The sequence below is a fragment of the Rhamphochromis sp. 'chilingali' genome (assembly GCF_963969265.1).
Source record: "Rhamphochromis sp. 'chilingali' genome assembly, chromosome: 6".
Taxonomy (NCBI): Eukaryota; Metazoa; Chordata; class Actinopteri; order Cichliformes; family Cichlidae; genus Rhamphochromis; species Rhamphochromis sp. 'chilingali'.
Genome location: NC_137933.1, coordinates 29,375,137 through 29,385,345, shown reverse-complemented (window position 1 = coordinate 29,385,345; position 10,209 = coordinate 29,375,137).

The following is a 10,209-nucleotide window of genomic DNA, read 5'->3' as shown; positions in this document are numbered from 1 at the left end:
TAGTTATATTAACAGATTTACATATATATGTACACATTGCTTCCACAGCTTCACTCCATGCACAAAAGTACAAAAAGTTCATCAGATTAGTAAACTTTAATCTTTTTCATTTCAAGAATAGTTGATTTGCGTGATTTCTGTCAGAAGTATTATCGCTTCATATAGGCTAAAAGTAAGTCAGTGCTTCATGTGTACTTGAAACATGTGAGAAAAAAAGTCAGTTCCCGATCAAAAATGTTGAGTCATTGGCTCCATTTTGTAAAGCATGAAAATAGAAGATGATGCTGAATTCCTTAAAAGTTGGTTTTTAGGGCCATGGTAATGTACATGCTGGCTTAAAGTCATTCTTATACTCATATTGAGTACAAGGCAGGAACTGTTAGTATTAATAGTAACCACTGTTACTATTACAACAAGTTTTGGGACATATTGCTCGAAAAATGCAATAAATGGCTACTACACCTAATTATTGTCATTTAACATGATATGTTTTCATCATAAATCAAAAGTATGCAGTGAGTCAAATTCAAGGTTTATAATTTCAAATGGTGGACAAAAATGCATGTCTCCCTGCAGGATTAATATTACAAATTATGTATTTAATGTTTTTCATTCTTTGTAGCATTACCTGAACATTAAGCTTACTTCTTAGCCATCTTTTGTTAAATCAATCTTGCAATTCAGTGGCTTAATACAAATAAATGGTGGTGATTAGTTTGACCATCCTCATGAACAGACTTCCTTGTATAACACATTTCAGAACCACATTCATCAAAAAATATTTTCCCTGGCTGAAACCTTTTTTTTATTAATCACACCTGTGTTTTATCTCTTTTTGGCAAGACACGGCACCTGTTGTTGTTTTTTATGCTGATGTTAGCTCATTAGCATGTGCACGTTATTTTTTCCTTTCAAGTTAATCTTCACTAAGCTTTCTTTCTTTCTTTTTTTCTTTTCTTTTTTTTTGCTGACTTGAAGTATCATTACAGACTTTGCTGGGAATTGAGTTGTTTTATGTTCTTGTGACTTGATGGTGCCAAGAAGTAGCATTACTGAATTCTGTTTCTCACCTTAAAGTGACTTTCAGAAAAACACAACACTTTACGTTAGAGCCAGGAGGCTTGAATTCCCCTCAGCAAGACCTGCCAAGAAGTAGCTACTCTCTGCAGGGAAGGACAAGTGGGCCTTGGGTGGAATGAAGATAGATAGATGATAGTTCATTAGCTTGGTAGGCACAGGGAGGTTGATGCCGCAGAGAATTGCAGAATCTCGTTTTTCACTGTTGCTTAGAGCATTTATTCGAGTAGAGAATGTAACAATAGCTAGCACAGATTAGTTGTTTTTTGTAGTTTTGTCTCACCCAAAGCTAAATAGTTTTGACTGACAGTTTACTATCTTAAGATACTGTATTTCTGATGGGATGCTTTATTTCAAATAAACAGGTAATAGTTCAGTGCTGCAAACATGGCCATGACAAGCCCCAGTTTTGGCCTCACAGTGAAAAAGCAGTTGTTGCTTCTCTCCAAAGCCTCAGTCCAGCCTCAGGCTTGGCTGTCCTCTAGAGATTTGGTGTACACCACTTCAAAGAACCACCACCTCTCCTCACATGCCATACATCCTCTCTCCCCTCCCCTGCAATAAACACAAGAACTTAAGGAATTAATTAGACACTAAATCAAGCATGGGTTAGAAAATTCAGCTCACTTAAAATATCCATAACAGTGATGTCACATGCAAACCCTTGTACCCCTTGTTATGGATTATCTTTGATATGCATGTAGATCCAGTAAGATAACATGCATTTGCAGTCTCTTGACCCCTCTTTAATTCACTGAGGGATATGGATTGTGTATTTTGCAGGCTTTACTCCTCACATAACATGATCGCCCTGTAAAAATGCAATGAGGAACATCCTTGATACAGCTTGGCTCCTTGAAGGGCTGTTCATTAAAGAAAGTTCTAGTCACAAAGGAAGTTTTAAAATGTATTTTCACTTCAAAGAAGCAGAAGATAATCTGTGAATCTTCACAGAGTTCGATCAGAGGTGAAGGTTCATTAATTTTACAGTACATCTAATTTTTGGAATGTGAGTGTGAATGATTGTCTGTCACTCTCTGTGTTAGCCCTGTGACAGACGGGCAACCTGTCCAGGATATACCCTGCATCTCACCAATGACAGCTGGGACAGGCTCCAGCACCCTCATGACCCTGAACTGGATAAGTAGTTAAGAAAACAGATGTGTTGGGGGTAAACCAGTATAATCTAATATCTCAAATTTCATACCCCTTGTGTAACCAATGTAATATCTTTGTTTATAGGTATAGTAACAAATCACTGCCTAAACAATATGCTGATTAACCAGCTGGACTTGCATTAGCCCATGTGTCGATAAAGGGAGTTGATTCATGACTTCTATTATGAGAGACAGGCCCTCTACAAGATGGATTGTATGGGAAATCTATGTGAATACATTTGTACATAAATGAGTCTTTGTTATCTTTTAATGACATCCCCAGATAGGCAGGCTGGCTATTACTGACTGGAGACAAGCAGCCTGTTAAGCTTGTAGTGTGAGGGGTGTATCAAAAAACACAATTACAGTTTAGTCAACAGCATTATTGATTTGCGTAAGCACTGTGCACCATCTTGAGTTTGAACACTGGTTCTTTTATGGGATGTCTGTCTGTGATATTTACAGTTGCAAAGTTTTGGGGAAGTTTTATAATTGCGCAATGACACAAACACTACTAACTAAAGATCTGTAGTGAAAAAGAGCTGGCGCACTCTTCCTATTATTTCAATGTGAGTCTGTCACATCATTCCTTGCGGTGAACTTTCTGCAAAACACTTGGTAATGCAGTGTAATATATTGCACTTGCTGTGTGCTGATTGAAGTCGGTCAAATGACACTGAGTGCAAATGCCTTTTTAGCAATGTGCAGTTTTCAGCTGCACAAACGCTCATTGACAGACGAGGAAAAACACCTTTGACAACAAGCTGAGAGATCAGAACTTGGCTGTGAAGCAGCGGTGACTGTAGGCAGTGTTTAGAAGTATACACAGCGAGGATAAACATCAGAGAGGACCCTGCCAGGCAGCCAGTAAAAACAATGCGCACTACCTATCCGAGTCCCCCACCCGAGTCCCCCACAATATCTCTTCCTCTTTCCTTTTCTGTCTCTGACACACACATATAGATATAGAGATATAGAGATATAGATATGTAGACACACACACACACACACACACACACACACACACACACACACACACACACACACACACACACACACACACACACTAAAAGTCCAGCCTCCCACTGTGTGCAGAATGTGTAGTGAAGCCACCCGTGTATCAGGCGGGGAATCCAGCATAGGCAGCCTTCCTACTATCTCATCTGTTGATCAAAGAGCTGCTAAACAGACACAAACTACAGTCGGTGCAAAAGGAGAGCATGCACAGCAATACAATTAGCAAGCAGCTTTCCACTTTTTTTTTTCTTTTTACATGTTGAATTCCACTCCCTACCCCAGACACTTTCAGAAGCAAACGCAGCTATGTGCATACAAATGTGGAAAATATAAACATGCAAACATGTCTGTTTATTCCAAATATTTTTAACGCATATATATTCAAAGTATAATCAACTGTGGTTTCACCTTTGAGTGACTGCTCATGATAGCATCAGCCACTGATCTTTAAGTTGCTCAATTAAAGTGAGTGAAGAGCCTCAGCAGAGCAACGACTGGAGAGGAAGAGGAAGATCAAAGGAAATATAATAAAAAATCATTGCTAGAAAAACAGGGAGAGAAAAGGGACGTGTGAGAAAGTGCACAGAGAGAGATCATGATAGGAATAGGAGCTAAGAAATCTCAGAAGAGGAGAGCACAGTGGAAAAAACAGTTAGGCTATCCATCTTACCCATCTTATCCACTGTCGTCTTCTTATATTGATGGAAGAACAATAGCTTGCATGCAAAAACAGATAAGACATAGCAGTATGAAAAAAATAAGTTGAGAGGCAATTGTCTCTCTGCTGGCACCACATTTCTATCCCCAAACTCACAATCGTTTCTCCACTTAGTGATTATTTTTTTTAATCGTTTGACCCTGTTGAGCTGTCAGAGAAAGCAGAGGTCAGTTCGTGTCATTAACAGCTGATTAACAGCAGCACTCCCATCTACAGCAGAAACCGTATGAAGCACGAAGCAAATAAAAAACATGCATTTATGAGATAAGAATGATGAACATGTGAAAAGCAACTCAAAATGCCAAGTGGTGCAGAGTGAAAACAATGCTGAGTGCCAGAGAGTTTAAATAATTACAAAACAGATATTTCAATTTCAATTTAGTTCTGACTTTTTTTTAGGACTACTTACATACAGTTGGACTAAAAAATTAGTCAAACCACACCCTGTTGTGCTTTCAGGGGTATTTTGCTGCTTATGTTTGGGTCTGCTTGCTCCTTACGGAAAGGGTCACTTAAAATCAATATAAAGTTGCTGATCACCTTTATCATGGGGTTAAAGATTTATAGCCTGATGGGAATGCAAGGTTCCCATCTATAGGTCAGAAGAGGTATGAAAATGAATCATATGCTAAGCACTTATGGGAGATTTTGGACTGACAGCACTGTCTAACAGCATCATTAAAACAACAAATGTGGGAAAACCCTATAGAAGATCTGTGCTCCTGACAATCATGCCAAGATATATTAAAGCTGTTCTGGGGGCATCTTTTTTGTAAGGCTCATTAGCAATGTGAAATATATTTTACTTTTGGACCCTTGTTACAGTACCTGACATTCAAACTACAGCCTCAATGTAAAAGATATAAAACAAACACTTGATCATTTCAGTAGACTGTAAGAGTCTCACGTGATTGGTAACATAATGTATGGCTGCTAAAATGATCAAACCTAATTACTGATATTACTGTATCTGACATGACTGAGTTGATTCACTGGATGTAATAATCTTAGATACTTGTGCTGTTAAACTGCAAAATTAAGAAATGACACTTGTAAGAAATCGGCAGCAGGATGGGAAAAAAAGAAAGACATCCATGATGACAAGTGAAAGGCTATTAAGCAAAGCTATTAAAGGGACATTTGTAAGAGAATAATCATTTGAAACCTAATAATTAAAATGAATATCTTGTTCTTAAAACTATGTTCTTAACATTAAAACACAGTCCCAGAAAATTTCTGGGAGCAGTGCCAGGTGGGGATAAGTCACAAATCTACAGGGATGTGTTCAAATGTAAATAGAAATATGTAAAAAGGTCGGCATGTGCATGTTGTGGTTTGGGTTCCCTTCACTGCTTCTGTTTATTCAAGTGTGCCCTCCAATGGAGGAAAACAGGTCATGTTGACATAATAGACTCCTATGCTGGCAGTTTAAGTGATACTTGGTTCTATTTCAGTGCTTCTCTGGCTTCTGTGTTTGGACTCTTCAGCAAAGTTAAATTTCACCATGACTTTTCTCTGCCCTTAGGTGCTCAAATAAGTGAGCTGAGTGCATGTTCTAGAGGCGCTTCAGAGTTAAACTTGGACATTACCTCGGATCTAACCATTAAGCCACATTGAACATCACAAAATACTCTGTGAACATAGTGAATAAGTCAAGCCAGATATTATGAATGTCAGATAAACGGTGGGCTAGGAAATTTAAACTCAAAACTTTTTAATATTAAAATAAGCAACCAAATACTTTTCTCCCCAAATTCATAAAGTATTATTTCTGATAATCCAAAAGCCTTCAGAACAAGCACAGACTTCATTTGTAGCATATGTTCATTAGCAACACATTATAATGTAGTTTTTCGAAAGGTCGCTGGATGATTGCGAGGTTCTAATCCAAATGCTAATTCAGTAACTGATTGGAAAAGCACAGTAATGTGATGATAATGATATGCAGATGAGTTCTCATCAGAGCTGTCTATCCATTAATGAGATGATATTTGAGTGCAATGTGTGTGTGTGTGTGTGCTGGCAGTTGAATGTCTATGCACCAGACTTGTGTATATAAGGGTGCACATTCAATTTCATCAGACTTTTTGGCATATTAATGTTCAATCAATCTATCACAGGACTAATGCAAAGTTTGATTAAGACATGCCATAGTCGGCAATTAACAGACTGAAGAAACTGCACTTGAATATATCACTACAAGTTTGCAGGACCAGAGAAACCCTTTTTTTTTTTTATCTGCACAGAGTTTGAGCTATCCCATTTTTTCCATGAGTACAAGAAAAAATATGTCGCTCAATGTGATTGTTCAAAAGGTACAAAGAGTTGTACAGTGATCAGGTGCCCTACTTTAGGTGGAACTACAGCTTTTTTTTATCCCCACAATGGAACCAAAACACCACATTCCAGTGTGCTGAAGTTTTAATTTGTTTGCCTGCTATATGTAGTGGGTGAAAAGTAAAAATTTAAAAAATGTTGTACCTGTTTTGTGTCTTATAACCCTTCTACTCCCCAACATTTTAATGCAGGATTATTTTTTTTACTTAATTTTAAAAAAAAAAATCTAAAAGTCAATACACCGATAGAATTTAAGGTTTTCAGCTATTTTACTTATCTCCCCTTATGAATACAATCTTGGGTCTCTCTACTATGTTTTAAATGTCTAATATATTGGCACTTCCTTCAAAGAGACTAAAATTGGTTTTTGATAAATATCAACACTCCAATTTGTTACAGGTTTTTATTGACGGTTATGCAGTTTAATGTCTCATTGCACTCTGAAATGAAAGCATACTACAAATAAGCAATTGGAGTTAAAAAAGAAAACATGAAATCAATTTATAGACCAAAATGTATTCGAAATTTTGGACTCATCAAAATAGCTAGCTTTCACTCTTCTGTCCGGTTCATCCCAAACCAGCTCGATGGGGTTTATGTCTGGAGACTGTTTTTGGCCACTCCATGTTTTCAAGTTTACCATCTTGTTCTTATTTCCTGATATAGTTCTGGCATAGCTGCGACTTATGTTTTGGGTCATTATCTTACTGCAGGATGAACCCCTGACCAACTAGGCGCATATCAGAGAGTACTCCATGGCCCTGCAGAATGCTGTAGTAGCCGTTTGGTTCAGGGTGCCTCTCACTCTGGATCCAGCAAAACAGCCACAAACCATCACACTTCCTTCTCTGTGTTTGACAGTTGACCACACACTATGTAACCATCTTTTCGCCTACTCGACAGCATATAAAGATCCTGAGTGATGAACCAAAGATTTCAAGTTTTGACTCATCAGTCCATAATACCTTCTTCCAGTCTTCAGTAGTCCGATGGCAGCGTTTCATGACCGAGGCAAGCCTCTTTGTCTTATTCTGTCGTCTTAGCAATGGCTTTCTTGCTGCAATTTGTCCTGTCAAACCTGTAGCTTGAAGTCTTCTCTTCACAGTTGAAACTAAGACTTGCTTCCTATGACCACTATTAAGCTGTACTTGAAGCTGTTGTCCTGTGAGCCGCCTATCACGCAAGCTGTTACCTCACAGAAACTTGTCCTTTGATTCAGTTATTTCTTTGGGTCTGTCGGATGTCTTCCTGTGAGAGTGTACCCCAGATTCTGAGTGCCTTTTGATGGTGAAGGAAACTGTACTCACTGACACTTTGACTTTCTTTGCAATGTGTCTGAAGGAAAGATGTTCATTTTTACATGTTATGGAAGAGAGACAATTAACAATGTCTCTTTCCATTGTTAATTGCCCTTTTTTTTGCCATTTTTGTAGCTACTCACTACCTGCACTGCAGTACAATACTGTTCAACTGATGCTCACGAGGGTATGGTACCACAGTGTGTTCACTGCTTTTATGCAGACAGAGGGGGTTGTAGGTAAACTAGAAAAGTTGGAACATCTGTAGGAATTAGTAGCACCAGCTTTCAAGGCTTGATCAACCTCCACTGCTGGAGAACAGCTTTAAATTGTTAACCCATTTTGTGTTCCCTGAAAAAGGCCTTTTTGTATAATTCTGAAATGTACATTATTATTCAGTTTTGGGTAGCCTTAACCTTTTTTTTAACCTCTGGCAGCTCACCACTTACCTTTGTACCATTTCAGGCTTTTCATTGGACTTAAATGACTTGAATTACAATAAATAACTGAAAAAATTGGGGAGTTCTAAAACTTTTAACCAGCAGTGTATATCTTTGTAGTCCTTTTATAATAGAAGAAAAGGGTACATTTTGCTTTTTTGTTTTTGTTGGGGTTTTTCTCCCCTACAATCCCAACTCTGAAAAAAGTTAGATTTCAAGACAAAAATGGCTAATTTTGAATTTCCTGGCAACACATCTCAAAAAAGCTGGGAGAGATATACCATTGCATGGTAGCCCTTCATCTTTTAAAAACAGTCTGTAAATGAGGAGAACTGGACTTTGGGAGAGGACTGTTGTCCCATTCTCATCTGTATCTTGTCTTTTAGCTGATCAACAGTCTTGGGTCTTCTTTGTCATATTTTTCCATTTCATGACGTGCCAATTATTCTAAAAATACAAAATGTCAATTAATTGTGCTTTTGTCTGCTGGACATACGACAATGTCAAAGCAGTAAAACACAATTTGTATGCATTTGATCTTTTTAGAAGACTTGTATTCATGACTTTACACTGAGAAGTAAACTGCTTAATGTGTCTAGCCACCTTGCCATCATGATAAATGATGCTTTGTTTTGTCAGTTGCACATATACAACAGAACCACAAATCAAATCTTTGTGTTATTTGAGGGAGTGTAGTATGGATGACTCTTGATGTCACTTGACCCATTCTTTAATGGCGTCGAATCCCTAAACACCGCTCAAACGTCAGCACCATTTCAAGCTCACTAACACTACATAAAGGCAGAACTTATTCTGAATTCAGATTGGTCAGCTTTACTTTCTCTGCCCATTACCCAAATGAAAAATGTTGTTTCTTTCACTCTGGGACCCCATGCCCATTAAAGAGTGATGAAACACAACGTAACTGCTCGTCTCTGCTTAGTTCAAATTTTCATCCCCTAAATTGAGGAAGAAAATATATGATGGAATAAGCCTGTTAAGTTCTATTTAATGGCGATGTGCACTGAATCATAATCTTATCTATTTCCAGTAGAGCCATGTGTTTTGTCAACATTTATTTCTCTTTATGTGGAACCTGTTGAGTTGATTCTGCAGGATAACATCCTGCTGTAACATGTGCATTTAAACAGAGCCAAATACAGCGGGCTACACAACCAGCATGCTGATCCTACAGTCAGTTCCAACCCGTTTTGGCAGAAGTTAGTTATCAGCTTCCCTGCAAATGTCTACCGTCCAGAGCCAATTCAGATTTACCGGCCCTTCTGGAAGAAAAAAAAATAAAAAATTTTACACCAAAAAACAGGACAATGTTGGCCAGTAGAGGGCAACAAAGACCAAACTAAGTTTCTGCATGCGGCTGTTCTTTCAAGTAATTCATACCTCATTAGTAAGAAATGCCTTTAACTTAGATGTCCACTTCCTTTTATCTCTAATCACTACTTTTTTTTTTTATCAATTATTAAAATATCATTAACAAGGACATGTACCATTCCTCACTCTTTTCACTATTAATCCAACTGTGCAGCTGATTCTACTCCCAATATTTCAAACACACAAAATTAGTGGAATTATTCAGTATACATAATGCATATGAGGCGTATTAGTGTGATGACACAGACCCTCTCTATAGTTTTAGTTATATAAACATATTGGTGCTGTACTGACATCTGGTGGACAATTAAGTGGAGACAGGCCAGTCACTCTGCAGTCTGCTAATGATTGACAATGAATGTTAGGATACTTGATTTTGTAATTCATTGGCATAAAGTGATAGTTCTTAGTGTTGTTACTGGCATTCTATCCATGTAATAATTCACAAGGTGCTTGTTTGACTGCTTTCCCTTGAAATAGCCATAACCTTTCATCTATCAATTCCTGGAATCAAAGTTTTGTTATTTTTGGCTTTCCTCAACATTACTTTCACGTCCTGGAAAACAATTCCTTATCAGTTGGCTCTGCATAGATACTGATCTATGTACTGATCAGTGTCTGCGTACACAAAATAAAATACCTCTTTTGAGAGACATTTGGACTTTGGAGGAGGGAATCATTTGGTTTAGACATTAAAATGTTGTTAATGTTATGCATTAAAGCTATTAAAGGACTTGGCTTTTGAGAAAAGATCATTGTTTGTGGTTAAATTA